This window comes from Notolepis coatsorum, assembly GCF_963971535.1.
Source record: "Notolepis coatsorum genome assembly, chromosome: 1".
NCBI lineage: Eukaryota > Metazoa > Chordata > Actinopteri > Aulopiformes > Paralepididae > Notolepis > Notolepis coatsorum.
This window is the reverse complement of record NC_140165.1, coordinates 86929555-86945628: the sequence shown is the minus strand read 5'-3', so window position 1 is coordinate 86945628 and position 16074 is coordinate 86929555.

Genomic DNA, 16074 nt, shown 5'->3' with positions numbered 1-16074 from the left:
CTTACGTTATATATCATACTGGCCAATCGCGTCTCGCTCTGCCTACTGAGATAAAGGGCAGAGCGGACGTGTGGCCACGTCAAATGCACCTCCTGAGGGCCCGAAAGCCCCGGCCAGGGAGGAGGGGAGTCCCGTCCACCCGCCCGTCCTAACGAAGGGGGGGAGGCAGTCAACTACAACCAATGTGCGAAAGGGGAACCAGGCACCCCCGAACGCACAGTGCAAGCGGGACCACGTGTGACACAGCACTCCGCGGTCCACACCCACACACTCCCGCTAGCCCACCTGATGGCGGGATGCAGGAGAGGCCCCGACCTCAGGACTGCCTGGGAGACAGAACCCCCAGTCATGTCCATGAGGTCAAACCTAACGAAAGGACACGGGGAGGACCAGGAGGCCGCAGTGCAGATGTCCTCCACCGAGCCCCCCCCCAACAGGGCAGCCGAGGCCGCCACACCACGAGTGGAGTGCGCCCTGACGCCCCCAGGGGGGACCTGTCCAGCCAACGTGTAGCAAAGGGCAATGCCCTCGCACAACCAATGTGACAGGCGCTGCTTGGACATCGCCTTACCCGCACGAGGGCCACCGTAACAAACAAACAGTTGATCGGAAGCCCTGAGACCCCGCGTGCGACTAAGGTAAACCTTCAGTGCACGGACAGGTGAAGGCTCGCCTCCAACCCACTAGCGTGATAAGGAGGGTAAAATGCCTGAATCACAATATCCCTGGAGCGAAAAGAGCTCCGGATATTCTTTGGCACGAAGACCGGATTGCGTGTAGCTTTATGCCAAGCAAGCAGTGCAAAAATTTACCGTAGTGGCATGCAGTAATGCGCCTTTCATTTTCCGCCGCCCAGCGCCCAGGTCGCGCGGAAATAGGCTGTCTATTGCCATTCTCTTTGACAAACTCTAACCTTAACCAGCTCCTTAACAACGCCTAAACTTAACCGTTCTAACCTTAACCAACTCCGAAACAATGCCTAACCTTAACCTTAACCTTAGAAATTATATTGCCATTCTCTTTGACAAACTCTAACCTTAACCAGCTCCTTAACAGCGCCTAAACTTAACCGTTCTAACCTTAACCAACTCCGAAACAATGCCTAACCTTAATCGGCGAAAGAATACACGTTAAAAAAAAATCACGTTAAAAAATATTTTCGATGGGATTCGAACTCGCCAGCAAACAAGCCATAGGATCCACAGCCATGTGTCCTTGCCAATTGAGCTATTTGCTAGATACTGAATAAGGGGCGGTGACTTATATATATTGAGCTCCGCTCGTGTCGCATGCGCGGGCACCTCGCGCGAGCACGCCGGCGCACGCACGCACCTGAGCGAGCACGCCGCCGCCGGTGCACGCACGGTAGCATTTGTCTGAAAAGAAGGGCGCTTTACCGCACTAGCGTGCGGTGACGAATGCGGAAGCATTTTTGCACTGCTTGCTTGGCATTAACGTACAGGCGACCGGATTAGGCCTCAGAGTCGCACCGCTATCGGCCCGAATAGACAGGCACTCAGGCCGCACCGAGAGAGCACACAGCTCACCCACACGCTTAGCGGAGGTGATGGCCAAAAGGAACGCGGTCTTAAAAGACAGCCGATCCAATGGCGCCTGCTCAAGAGGCTCAAACGGGGCCCCCAACAGCCTTTCCAGAACAGTTGGAGGTCCCGACTCAGAGACAGAGAACATTCCACAGGCTTGAGATGCCGTGCGCCAAGCAGGAAATGTCCCACGAGAGGGTGGCAGAACAGTGTTCTGCCCTCAAAGCCCACATGACAAGAAGATATAGCTGTGGCATATACCTTCACTGTGGAGGCCGACCGCCTATCCAGGATAGACTGGAGAAGGACAGAACCGAGTCCAGGGGGCATGACACCGGGTCCAGGCCCCAAACCTCACACCACTCTCGAACCATACGCCACTTCCCTGCGTAAGCCGCGGTAGTGGATGGAGCGCGCGCATTCCGGATGGCGTTAACAACAGTAGAGTTAAGACGCACCCCCTCCAGATTCACCCTTTCAGCAGCCAAGCTATTAGGGGCTGCCCCAGAACAGGAGGCAGAAACAGAGTTCCGCGTGCCTGAGAGAGGGCCTGTGGTGACCATGGAACAGGCCACGGTGGGGCCACCAAGAGCTGAATCAGGGCCGGGAACCACACAGCTGTGCCCCGGTCCGGCGCGACCAGGATCAAAGTCCTGCGCTCCTGACGTACCCGCCCCCAACAGCTGAGCTATCAGGTGTATGGGGGGGAACGCGTACAGAATCCCGTGCGGCCACGGACCGAATCGGCCGCCGCCCGGTGGAGACGGGGGGAGCGTACTCCTCCCTGTCTGTTGACATACAACGCCGACGTCGTGCTGTCCGTCCTGATCAGAACATGCTCGCCCATCACATGATGGCCGAGCTGTCCGAGGACCAGAAGCACTGCCCAAGCACACACCCAAGGGGGGGACCCCGACAGAAAGGGCGGTCTGATACGGGGGGAGCGGCCATCACTCCTGGCTCCCCCGCTGAGCATCTTCCCGGCTTAGCTTGCTGAGGACAGCCTGCTCTGCAGCTGGACATGCATGGTGTGTGGTCCCCACGCTGCCCGATAGGGTGAGTCCCTACACACCGTAGCCCTGTAGTGATATTACTACCACCCAAATTACACGTGCCTGACTGACCACCGCCGGACGTCCGGCCGGGGGAGGCACTAACGTAATACCCGGCCTGGCGAGGGTGGGGCTGGGGGAACCTCCTGGGCCTAGGATTCCCCCTCTGACAAATTTTTTTAGATACAGGGAACCCTGCTCCGTCGACAGATACAACACCAGGCTCACCAAACACATACGCAGGACGGCACAGCATTCTCATAGACAGACCCAGGCCTAGCTAGCAACTGGGCTTCAGCCCCTGTCTCCATGAGAAGCGATATGTGGGGCCGCTTGCCTCCTCAAGGGGAGATTGCTCCAACCAAAGATGCCTGTGAACAAGCGTTGACAGCATCCTAGCCCTCCCTGCGGTTATAGCTTGCGGCTGGGTCATAAGCTGAATAACCTCAAACCCTTGTGGGATGGTTTTTGACAGAAAAGCCGCCAATTGAGCAATGTTATTAGTTGCTGCTAAATTCTGTACTGCGGCGGTATAAGCTTCATCAGCCCACTCAGCCACCTGCCGGGCCGACTCGCCTCTTGGCGTCGGCCGGGTGGGATACCGTTCTACCATGTCAGGGCAAAGGACCGATGCCACCTGCTTCTCTAAGCACGGAACACCAGTGGCGGCTGCTGACCAAAGTCTATTACTAGTGAAGCACTGCTCCACTAGTAGTCATGCAATAACCTCCACTCCGGCACACCTGTGCACCCGTGTAAGGGATAAATGAATGAATGAACGAAAACTTTATTAACATATTGCAGAATGGGCTAGCCCAATACACACAATTGTTAAGGGGATGCAGACCAGAGAAAAACGTTTGTCCTGTCTACATCAGGGTCCCCCATTTTCAATTCATAGATTCACAAATGCACACCTGTCCTGAGCCCTGTCGTCAGCCCATCCACCTGTGTAAAGGGTAAATAAGCCTCAGCTAAACCCCCAACATTAGACACCGATTGACCGTCAGCAATGAAATGGTTAAGAGGAGGGAAGAGTGGAGACAGCCCCGGCGGGGGACATGGGAACGGCGCCCCAAACACTTTAGCATTAGCATCAGCTGCACACTAGGATACTTGGAAAAACATTTAACAATCAGTCATGATGACCACATTTATCCAAATACCCAGACCCCTGCGCCAATACATCGCCCGGTCGTCTCACGAGACAATGAGCAGTATCGAATATGCCAGTACCAACGCCTGTCGGCGTAGGTCCTACCTGGGCTGAGCACAGCGTGGCTCGACTACCAAGCGCCGCGCGTAGCCCATCGGTCCGCTGTCAAGCGACGAGGAAAGCACAGGATAGGACCGCCGTTCCGTCTGGACGTGCTGAGAAGGATCCGGGGGCTGGCGAAAGCTGGCGAAAGCTGGCGAAAGCTCAACATTGCGAAATTTCTCCCTATGCTTCATAACAATGTCCCACCTGGTTGAAGTGCATATGAGCAGCTTCCGCGGATGGAAAAGAATGAGGAAGGGTGTAAGCGTGACCACTTCCTGCCTATTGTAGAGGCAATCACGGAAGTGGCGTGGTCACGTGCAGGTGCGTGCATGTGTTAAGTTTCCACAGGCACAGTAGGTGCTGGAGATTATGATATCTCAGTAGGCAGAGCGAGACGCGATTGGCCAGTATGATATATAACAGCAGAAGAAGAGAGGCGTGGTGTGACGTAACGCTGCTCATAACAGCAGAAGAAGAGAGGCGCTGTGTGACGTAACGCTGCTCATAACAGCAGAAGAGAGGAGCTGTGCACACATATGAAAAGCCTGATTGTTGCTGGCCTCACAGCTGCCAAGAAGCTGATTGCCACTTGTTGGATACACCCAGGCAAGCTCTGTCTAAGTGTTTGTGGATCCTCACTTATCTCGATGTGATCTACTTGGAAATATCCACGGCACGTGTGATTGGGGTCAAGGAGTCTATGCTGTCTGGTTGGCTGCTGCTGTGAAGCTCTCTCTCTCTCTCTCTCTCTCTCTCTCTCTCTCTCTCTCTCTCTCTCTCTCTCTATCTCGCTCTCTCTCTCTCTCTCTCTCTCTCTCTCTCTCTCTCTCTCTCTCTCTCTCTCGCTCTCTCTCTCTCTCTCTATCTCTCTCTCTCTCTCTCTCTCTCTCTCTCTCTCTCTCTCTCTCTCTCTATAGTGATGATGTCAGTGTGATGTGGCATGGGGGGTGGGTGGAGGGTGGGTTCTTCTCTGTGGGTTATTTGTCTTTTCTTTTTCCACTACCTAATGTGATTTTTGTATGTCCTTTTTTCACAAAATAGGCTGTATTTATAATTTGTATTGTCTTGTCATTATTATTATTATTATTATTATTATTATTATTATTATTATTATTATTATTATTATTATTATTATTATTATTATTATTATTATTATTATTATTATTATTATTATTATTATTATTATTATTATTATTATTATTATTATTATTATTATTATTATTATTATTATTATTATTATTATTATTATTATTATTATTATTATTATTATTATTATTATTATTATTATTATTATTGTTGTTGATGTCAATGTTGTGTTTCTTGTTGCAAAAGATAAATTGAAAATAAAAATGTGATAAAAAAATAGAGAGGAGGGCGGCCAGGTGGTGCAGTGGGCAAGGCACTCACCACCAATGCTGGAGACGCTGGGTTCGCGTGTTCGATCCCAGCTCTCCACATTGTTTTCAGTTTGGCTGGTCGTCCGTACTAATACAATTGGCAGTATTAGAGGGTGGGAAAGCTGATGGGTGGGTCCTGGGCGTTGTAAACAGAAAAATACTCTTACAGTTCGGTCGGGCGCCTGCTCAGCGAAGGAAGGATCTAGAGGGAGGTAGTGTGACCTTCCACACGTTACACTCTCCCAGTGAGAATCTGAGCTGCCAGGCTGGCTGCCGGCTGGCTGCGCATGTGTCGGAGGATAGCATGATAGTCTCCGGCCTCCCGGACCAACATGCGCAACAACCAGGAAGGGAGTTGGGAATTGGCATAACAACTAACAGTGGGATGGGAGAAAAATCGGAAAAAGAGGAGGAAAAAATATAAATAAAAAAAAATATAAAAAAAAATAGAGAGGAGCTGTGAGACGTAACGCTGCTCATAACAGCAGAAGAAGAGAGACTGTGGGACGTAGCGCTGCTCATAACAGTAGAAGAAGAGAGTGTTTACACTGGGAAAAGAAGTGTGTGTGTGTTGAAGATAGTACCAGCCGATGTGTGTGGGGTGTGTTTTGTTACATGACGTTACTGTATGTAAGCTGACATGCAATTTGTTTATTCAAGTATTTATTTATGCCTACTTAACACTTTAATCGCCATGGGTTAAATTCATAATTTACCATCCCTCGCCAGCTCTATTTGTCTATGGAGAAGTTCCCCTTCTTTGCAGGGCTATAACTTTTTAAATTCTATTGCTACATTGCCATTATTATGGCCCATTCAATGTCCTATATGTATTGTTCAGGGTGTAGCAACGTTAAACTTTTTCATTCACATATTCATACTAAAATATGGTCTAAAGTATAAGTATGTTTTTATCGTTTTCTGCAGCTTTCTTCAGAACGTGATTTATAGCCCTAAATGCATTATATTGATGATCAAATACAGTTTGGTAGGAATCTGTGCGAGATAAAAAGTTTCAACTGGACGTGGTTCTAGAAGTTTCTACGCATCATCTGATGATGACCGGATGGGCGGGGGATCGTTTATAATTCCGTGGGCAGCGTTAGATGATTCATCCAGAGTGGGTCATATGTTCATCAGATCAGTTAGTATAGAATACGTTAGAAAATAACGCTGAATCTTACCGTGGCTTCCTCGCACCGCTGGTAGATGAGCGTGGAACAGATTTTTTTCTATTATGGGATGTAGAAATGCCGGATCCATTTCCAGGTTGTATAATAGTATATACGTCCAAATAACGTTGTTTATTGAGTTAGGGCGAGCGATCTATTATCCAGTGTTTCAAGATGGAGTCGCGGGAGCTATAGCGAGTGGCCGGACCACATTTGGATGAGTACTACCGGTTCAAAGGTTAATATCCGGTTGGCGATCTGCCGATCGGCCACCAGATGGCGCTCTTGAACCGCTAGAGAGTTGAGAGGAGATCAGCAGTGTGTCTCAGGGCTCCGGAAAGGAAATATGATTTCGATGACAGATTTTTGAAATATTGACATCAAAGACGAGTTACGGCGTCTTCGGCAGAATGAGCATGGCTCGGAATGACGTGAAAACTCGTTCCCGGCGATCATAGTGTTAAAACATGAACGTATGTTGATGATAAATAAATCTCTTGAATCTTGAATCTTGATGAGCATGTGTGTTCGTACATGCGTACATGCGTGTGTGTGCACATAAGCACGTGCTCAGGGAGTGTTGCATTTATTTTGTATTTATTTAAAAATGTTTGGACTTTATGGTGTCCTTGTTCTGTTCTTGACTTATTGTGATGTTTCTTCTCGACTTGTTTAAAGAAGGCGTGTCCGGCCCATGGGGACATTACCATTTAAATGCCATTCTTGATATGGCAGTGGTTTGGCAGTTGGTTGCTATAGTCTACAGATTCAAACCTTTATTTATTCTCGAAAAGGACAATTGAGGTCACCCTCATTTTCAATGTCATCGAGACTTACAATATACAGACATTATATTTTACAATATAATAATAATAAATATAATAATAACTATCTATATAGCACCTTTCACACATGGACCGCAGCCACAAGTGCCCCACAGCAAATAGCATAAAATGAACATAGGCATACAATTTGTATACAGTTGACAGAATAAAAAACAATGCATGAAGTGCAGACATAAGAATAGGTATAAAAGACAATAAAAGTAGTGCAACGTAGAACGTGCTTACATAAGAATAGGCATAAAATAAGTACAATACGTACAGTGTTGCTCGAAGGCATGCATGTGAACCCCCCTGGAACAGCCAGTCCCCCAAACACGCCACACATCAATCCCCACCACATCCCCATCCAAGACACCCCCCCCCCCCCCCCCGATAAAGCACGTCATGAACAGCCCGCGTGCCGCTCACACCGCGAGGCACGGAGACGGGAATGCGGTGTAGCTGCTGCACATATGACAGTTATGTCGGTGGTGTTAATTTTCGATGGGGACATCACCTCCCATGATCACCCTCTTATTCCCTCAGAGCTCTTTGGTTCAACGGTACATCTTCTCCATATAGGTCAGCGTGTACCTGTGCTCCGTGGTCCCCCGTGAAATGTGACTCGCTCTCGTTTTGAGTTTCACCCACTGTCGGAAAGTGTCACGACGTGGTGGAGTAGGGCTGACCCCTATTAGTCGATTAGTCGACTAATCGGTCGAAATGAGCCGTAGTCGACTAGCCAACCTCTTAGTCGAATATAAAAAAAAAATTATTTCAAATGTTTTATTTATTTTTTTATCATTCTTTCCAAAACAAAAGAGGCCTAGAAGCGTGGCTAACTGCCTACGAAAACAGGCACAGAGGCACTGAAAGAGGATTTCACCCATCTAATGAACACACTAGACTAGACAAATTTCAAGATGTATCCATCAGTGGACCAATTGCATGCTTTTGCAGAGGACAAGAAGCCTTCAGTCGACTCCTTCAGACATTAAGCACCCCCCACAGCCCAAATGGAATGATAAAAAAAAATAATAATATAAAAAATATTATACTTTTTTTTTGTTGACCAAAATTTTGGCCAATCATAGTCGACCATCCAAATCCTTAGTCGGGGACAGCCCTAATGTGGAGGTACAACCATTTTATTAGAAAATGAAATTACAGCACTATGTTATCAATGAAATTAAGGAATATTATCAACGAAAGCAACGGAATTGTTTCTGTTTTTTATTTTTTTTAAACAAGGCATATGTTTTACATATGTTGCCGCCAGCATTTCAGAACAAAGAAAATGCGTTCACATGCTCTTTTCAAGAATAAAAAAAAAACGTAATAGGAAGGGTGTGCTTGTACATTTGAACAGTTACATGATACGTGTTGTGCTGAGAAAGAGGCGCAGATTCGCTTTTACTCTGAGGCGAGATCTGTATTTATTTATTAATGTCAGTGCCGAAAATCCAGCCTCACAGATGTACTGTATGTTGATGCGAAGGGGACAAGCTTTCTCTGCACAGCATTACACAACACTGGGTACTCGTTCCGGACTGATTTGCGAGGGCCTGTCCAGTGAACTTGACTTTCACGTCACACGAAAGAACAATTTGCGCCTCCTGCTCAGTGGACAGTGGGAGGCCTGTTGTGTCATGCGTAATGAACGGATCTAGGATCCAGTTGTCCAAATTGTCCGTGCTCTCCATGCAGGGCCGGATTAACGTCCGGGCCGTCCGGGCCGCGGCCCGTGAGCCTCTAGTGACGAGGGGCCTAAAAAAATTAAGTTTTTAATTTAAAAAAAGAAAATTATTTAAAAAAAGATTTAACTTAAATTTTTTATTTTTTTGGAGGCCCCTCGTCACTAGAGGCCTTTTGGAATGAAAACATATTTCATCAACTAAAATATTTAGTCAACAAAAATATTTCATCAACTAAAATATACAGTACGTCACACCCTGCCGTCTGCAAGTGGCTAATCTTGAGTATTTTTTCTCCTCTTCATAAGAGTTTGAGGTTTTCCGTTTGAGGTAAAAACAGCAATAAAAAGTCAAAACTTGCATTTCCACATCCCAGCCCCGACGCTTGAATACTTTTACCAACGGATTTCCAGTTCCGCGTTTGCGTTCTGCGCTCTGATTGGCCACTGACGTTTCTGGTAGAGCCAATCATGTGACGCCTCTTTCTTTCACCGGTTAAGCTTAGGCACTCTTTCGAAGTTGGTTAAGGTCGTTAGAGTTTGTCTTAGAGCAGGGCGATAGAACACCAGCCCTGATTCCTTACTCTAACTTTAACCAACTTCGAAAGTGTTATGGTTTGTAACCGACCTCAAACGCAACGGCACAGAGAGGAAGTTCAGAGTTAGCCAAAGCAAGGGCGTATTTATTTACAGAGTCACAAGATGGAATGAAGTACAGCAATCGAACAAACGGGGAATCTGGCATGTGAAGATGTTGCGGCTCTGCAGATACTCCCAGTAGTTAGTGGTGAGGAATTGGCTAGTGACGTTGAAGCGGCTCTGCAGATACTCCCAGCCTTCACTCCCGGTGGAAACGGAGAGAGAGAGAAATCAGAGTTAGCCCAACGCACACACAGAGGCAGAGAGGTGACTGATCCAGTATAAATCCAAGTGACTTGATCTTCGGTGTACCACACACAAGTTAGCAGAGTCCAGAGAAAAAACAATACGGTATCTTCAGTGTTAAACTAACACAAAAACTAGGTGAGTCCAGTACAAACAAAAACGGGATCTCTTCGGTGTTCACCAAACACACAAAAAACTGATAATCCAAAAGACAGTTTCCAAAAACTCACCAGAGCGCAACGCGAGAAGCGGGCAGATTACGAGGCGTAGCTCCGAACGGGGAACCAGGTTCTCCACAGCAGTTCTCCACAAAATATCCTGGAGAGCAAAAAAACAGCAACAGCGACGGGGAAAGCAGGTATATGCAGGTGTAATTCAGAACGACCCAACGTCGATAGTAAGGGGGTCTGAGCATATAAAGCCTTCAGGGGCGCTAATTACAAGCTGTGACAGCTGCGGGATGAGATTGATACTTGCTCCAAAAGCGTGTGGCGGGGAAAGCACCAATCAAACACGGCACCTTAAAGGAACGGAGCGCGTGGCGGGGAATGCATTAATCACATAGTACCTCACATAGTACCTTAAAGGAACGGAGCGTGTGGCAGGGAGCGGACCAAAACCTCACAGAAAGAGTCGCCTAAGAAACGTCAGTGGCCAATCAGATCGCAGAACGCGAACGCGGAACTGGAAATCCGTTGGTAAAAGAATAGTAGGTGAGATCTTCGTTCCCCAGAGGTAAGTCAGATAAATCTGGTATGTCTATCTGTATGTCATGTACACGTATGTCATATATGTTATGATGAATTGAAAATGGGGGACCCTGATGTAAACAAGACAAACGTCTTTCTCTGGTCTGCATCCCCTTAACAATTGTGTGTATTGAGCCGTACTGTATTATTTGTACCCATTCTGCAATCTGTTAAATAACATTTTCATTCATTCATTCATTCACAGACAGTAACACAGGACAAAAACACATTTCAACCCCCTCTCTTCCCTAATTATAATTTAAATTGACATTCACGTAAAAGTAAGCTTACTATTCTAATATTATATTCTTGTCTCCAAAGTGTGTGCATGTTTTTTTTCTTGCTGAGGATGGCGTCATCCCCCCATCTAAACATGATGTGTTTCTTTTCTCTTCTTGATTGATTGATTGAAAACTTTATTAACAGATTGCAGAATGGGTACAGTACGGTACAGTACAGCTCAATAATTGTTAAGGGGATGCAGACCAGAGAAAGACTTTCGTCTTGTTTACATCAGGGTCCCCCATTTTCAATTCATCATAACATATATGACATACATAACATACAGATAGACAGTAATGCTACATCTATACATTTATGACATATCAGATTTGCAAATACAGTACTGTTTGTGATATGAAAAGAGTCCAGAAAAGAGAGTATATACATTTGACGTAGAAACTGTACATTGGAGGAGGTTGGGTAGGTGGGGGGGGGTGGGGGGGACTGTACATTGGAGGTGGTTGGGTGGGTGGGTGTACATTGGTATATTGACAAAACCATACTTGGTCATTTACTGTACATTGGAGGGGGTTGTGTTAGGACATTTACAGGGGCCAGTTTCGAATTGCAGTCTCTTGTAGGTGTTCTTTGAGAGTGATTTTGCACATTCCTTTACAGCTTTGGGTAGGGCGTTCCACATTGATGTGGCATAATTGCGAAACATGTTTAGTCCCTTGTTTGAGCCGAATCTGGGTTTAACATGATTTGTGGAGCTCCCTCTGGTGTTGTGATCGTGGTATTCCCTGACCTTTGGAAAGTATTTTGACATGTACATGGGTACCTTGGTCGTGTAGTGTATCTTGTAGACCAGGCCCATTGCAAGTTGCTGTACTCTGTCGTCTACTCTAAGCCATCCTAGGTTGTCAAAGTGGGCAGGGGTGATCAAAGTCCTTTTAGCTTGGCCCTCAGAGCCCACCACTTCTAAATATTCTATATATTTTTTAAAGTGACAAATAAAACGCCACTGTGCGTGCGTGCACGTGTATGTGTGTGTGGGGGGGCCTCCACAAGAATCTGGCCCAGGGCCTCTGAAGTCTTAATCTGGCCTTGTCTCCATGTAATAGTTTCTATGTGGCTACAGATGATGTGGTTCAAATAATGTTTTGCAACATTCTGTTCCTCCAAAAAGCCATCAAGCTGAGTAAATACCCCAAAATCTCTGCTGATCATCATGGAGTGCCACAATCCAGCTCTCCATTTTAGCTGCGATTGCAAACAGGTCTGTGTCCGGACCTTGTAGTCCCAGATTCAACGCATTGAGGCGGTCAAAGATCTCGGCTAGATATGTCAGCTGTGCCAGCCATTCATTATCGGCACATTTCTCTGCCAATGGGTTGTTTTTTTCTGCAAGGAAAATCTGCGCTTCTTCTCTCTCTCTCCGCGCTTCTGACAACAAACCTATCCATTGCGAGTGTCAAGGTTACACACAAAAGACGAGACGTGGTCTCCGCGATTATATATGCGCAGGATGTAGTGAGATGTGTATTCGAATACTGTGTCGGCCTCCGTTGATGAAGGGGCGAGACATGGCAAATACAAACAGCTTCCAGGTGGAAAACTCAATCCGAGTTGGGCTCGTCAGTTCTTCTCTCGATTTCTTTTTTTTTGTTGCCAATGTGTGACCCCACTTTGGGTTGTGACTCATAGTTTGAGAACCGCTGTTATAGAGGATAATACGTACAGTATGGTAGATAACGTACCCACAGGCTGGCAGTGACTCCACATTAAATTGCTCTGGCATAACTTAGCTGCACATTAGGTTGGCTAATTAAAAACAACCAAGTCAGCAGCAGTCCCTGTTACAGTACATATGACTGTTCATTTGAATTTCAAACGAGCACACTGTGACTATTGAGCCATAGCCTTAGGTATGAAATCATTGTTAGTATACTGATCATGCATTTCTTTCCTGTCCCTTGGTGACAGCAATGCAGGTTAAACCATATAAACCTCTTTAGACACTAAATGGAGTGTATTAGCCAATTTGAAGTAGTATGAGGGATATGGAAATTTTATTTTTAACATTGTTATAATAATAATAATAATAATAATAATAATAATAATAATAATAATAATAATAATAATAATAATAATAATAAACTTTATTTGTATAGCACCTTTCATACAGAAACTGCAGCTCAAAGTGCTTCACAACAGAAAAAAGACATGCATAAAATGAGCACATAAAGTGCAGACATAAAATCACAGTTTTTCACATTAGGATCTAACATCCCAACAGGCCACCTAGTTTATGGTTTGATTCAGTTTTAAATAGACAATAATAAAAGGAGCAAGATAAAATAGACAGAGTAAAATAGTGCAGTGCAGTAAGATTGTAGAATAGAATAGATTAAAACATATATATTTGACAGTTATCACAAGTTTCTCTCTCTCTCTCCCTCTCTCTCTCTCTCTCTCTCTCTCTCTCTCTATACAACCGTTACACAGGGCCGCCTCAGGGGGTGTGCGAGCAGTGCGGTCGCACAGGGCCTCGCGGGAAGGGGGGCCTCGAAAAAAAAAAAAAAAAAAAAAAAAAAAAAATTTTTTATTGATTTTTTTTATTATTATTATTATTTTTTTTTTTTTTTTTTTTTGCGAGGCCCCCCTTCCCGCGAGGCCCTTTTTCATCACAGACCTAAAATCTAGTTTTGCTTATATGCTTATATATTTCACATTAGACACGTTTGTAGAATGTGTCTGACTTGTTCCTGGGTCTGCAGTCCTGCAGCTGCAGACATACTCACTATTGGAGCTCAGCCTCTGGGGTTCTGCAGCAGCATTGGTTTCAACGAAGGGAGTGGTTTTACTTACATCATGTGTAGACAGTACGCCGGCAGCGTGAGTCGGCTGCGTTTGACATTTTCGCGCGTGCAGCTTTTGACTATGCTTAGTTATGCCCAATAGCCAAGACGAAGAAAGAGTTCGGTCATTATCAGTCGGTCGGTCACCAACCAAGGAACGTTGACGAAAGGCCTCTCGCTAGCGGGACAAATGGCCGGAGCCTTTCGGTATAGCCATGTCGGCTAGTAGCTAGCTTAGCTAAATGCTAACTAGCGTTAGCTAACCAGGCGAGGCGAGTGGATGTCTTTTCAAAAGAAGGAGAAGAGAACTTGTGAGCAGATAAATCTGTTAGGCAGCAATACGCCGAAATTACACCGTGGGGCCAAGAAAGTATCCTTCCACGTTGATACTGCGTTATGGTGAGTCAACTTATGATTATGTACCCGCCGTGGATCTGAGTCACCTGACCCTATCTCTCTTTCTCTCTTGGAGCCAAACTGGTCTAGCTAATACTACTAGTAGCTAACTGTGTGAGCTAACTGTTAGCCAGTTAGCTGTTTAGCGTCAGCTGGGAACGTTCGTTTGATGCTATCAGTTAGCCTTGAGAATAGCAGGCCCTTTGACAGAAGATGTAGTCGGGCCTGCACCATGACAAGGCTCTGGCCAGTGGCCATAGCTTCTTTTTGTCCCGCCAGCGAGAGGCCTTTCGTCAACGTGGAGACCTTGCGGCCTTTCGCCCAGCGTTCATCGTGCAGGTAACTTGGATTAATGAAAATGTCATGATGACATTACCCCACTCTTCCTTCCTTCCCCTCCCGAATGTTTTGTTAATAACGATGTTTTTTTCCAGGCAAAACATATGCTACTTCACAACATTTGGAGATACGACATGTGCTGTGTGTGAATGGTCGTTTGTGTAGCTTGGGTAGCGTTGGGCCGTTGGCCAAAGCTGTGTGTCACGTGGCCTGGTGTCACAGTACCTGGCTAGCCTATTTAGCTGATGTCGGCCATTGGCTCCTTGCTGCTTTGGTTTCTCTGTTGACCCTCTTCTTGTTGGATTTAAGTGTTGATCTTTGTCCTTTTGAATCTCTCATACATGCTATAGTCTCTCTCTAACACACACACACACATGACAAACACACATGTTCTCTCTCTCTCTCTCTCTCTCTCTTTCTAACACACACAGTCTGCCTATGGCGGCCTTTCTCGATGGCTAGGCTGTGCTCAAGGATCTTCAGTCACAGTGCTCAGGTATTCTGCCACTGTGTACTCTCTGTTTAGGGCCAAATAGCATTTCAATTTCTTTCCAATGTGTCTCTCTCTCTCTCTCTCTCTGTACACTGTATATTGACTGTAGAACGGGAGCTCTCTCTCGCTCTCTCTTTTGCTATATGTTGACTGTATCATGCCCCGCCTCGGGCAGCGCTATTATTTAAGAATATGTTGACTGTATAAAAAAAAAAAAAAAAAAAAATATATATATATATATATATATATATATATATATATATATATATATATTTTTTTTTTTTTTTTTTTACCTTGGGGGGGGGGGGGGGGGGGCTCGCGTTAAATCTCGCACAGGGCCTCGCATTTCTCCCAGGCGGCCCTGCCGTTACATATATGTATATAATATATATATCTCTCTATCTCTCTCTCTCTCTCTCTCTATCTCTCTCTCTCTCTCTCTCTCTCTCTCTCTCTCTCTCTCTCTCTCTCTCTCTCTCTCTCTCTCTCTCTCTCTCTCTCTCTCTATACAACCGTTACATATAACCGTTATATATATATATATATATATGTCTCCAGTTAAAAGTTTCTGGGTGTCCACATCGCCGGGGAACTCTCTTGGGCCCTCAACACCTCGAACCTGGACAATAAAACTCACCTGCAACTTTTCTTCCGGGGGAGACTGAGGACTCTTCTGTTCTGTCCTGTCTGTTCTGTCCTTGTGGTGAACGGATCATTTATCATCTGATTTAGGGGATAAGAGCTTCATATTCTGAAAGCCAACACTTTGTTTATTTGACATCAGACAAAAACCTATCCCTGCCTTCTGTAAGCCTTTCATTCCTAATTCCAGGGAGAGTGGGAGAGTGGGATAGTGGGATAGTTGGAGAGTGGGAGAGTGGGATAGTTGGAGAGTGGGATAGTTGGAGAGTGGGATAATGGGAGAGTGGGATAGTTGGAGAGTGGGATAGTTGGAGAGTGGGATAGTTGGAGAGTGGGAGAGTGGGATAGTTGGAGAGTGGGATAGTGGGATAGTGGGATAGTTGGAGAGTGGGATAGTTGGAGAGTGGGATAGTGGGAGAGTGGGATAGTTGGAGAGTGGGATAGTTGGAGAGTGGGATAATGGGAGAGTGGGATAGTTGGAGAGTGGGAGAGTGGGATAGTTGGATAGTGGGATAGTTGGAGAGTGGGATAGTTGGAGAGTGGG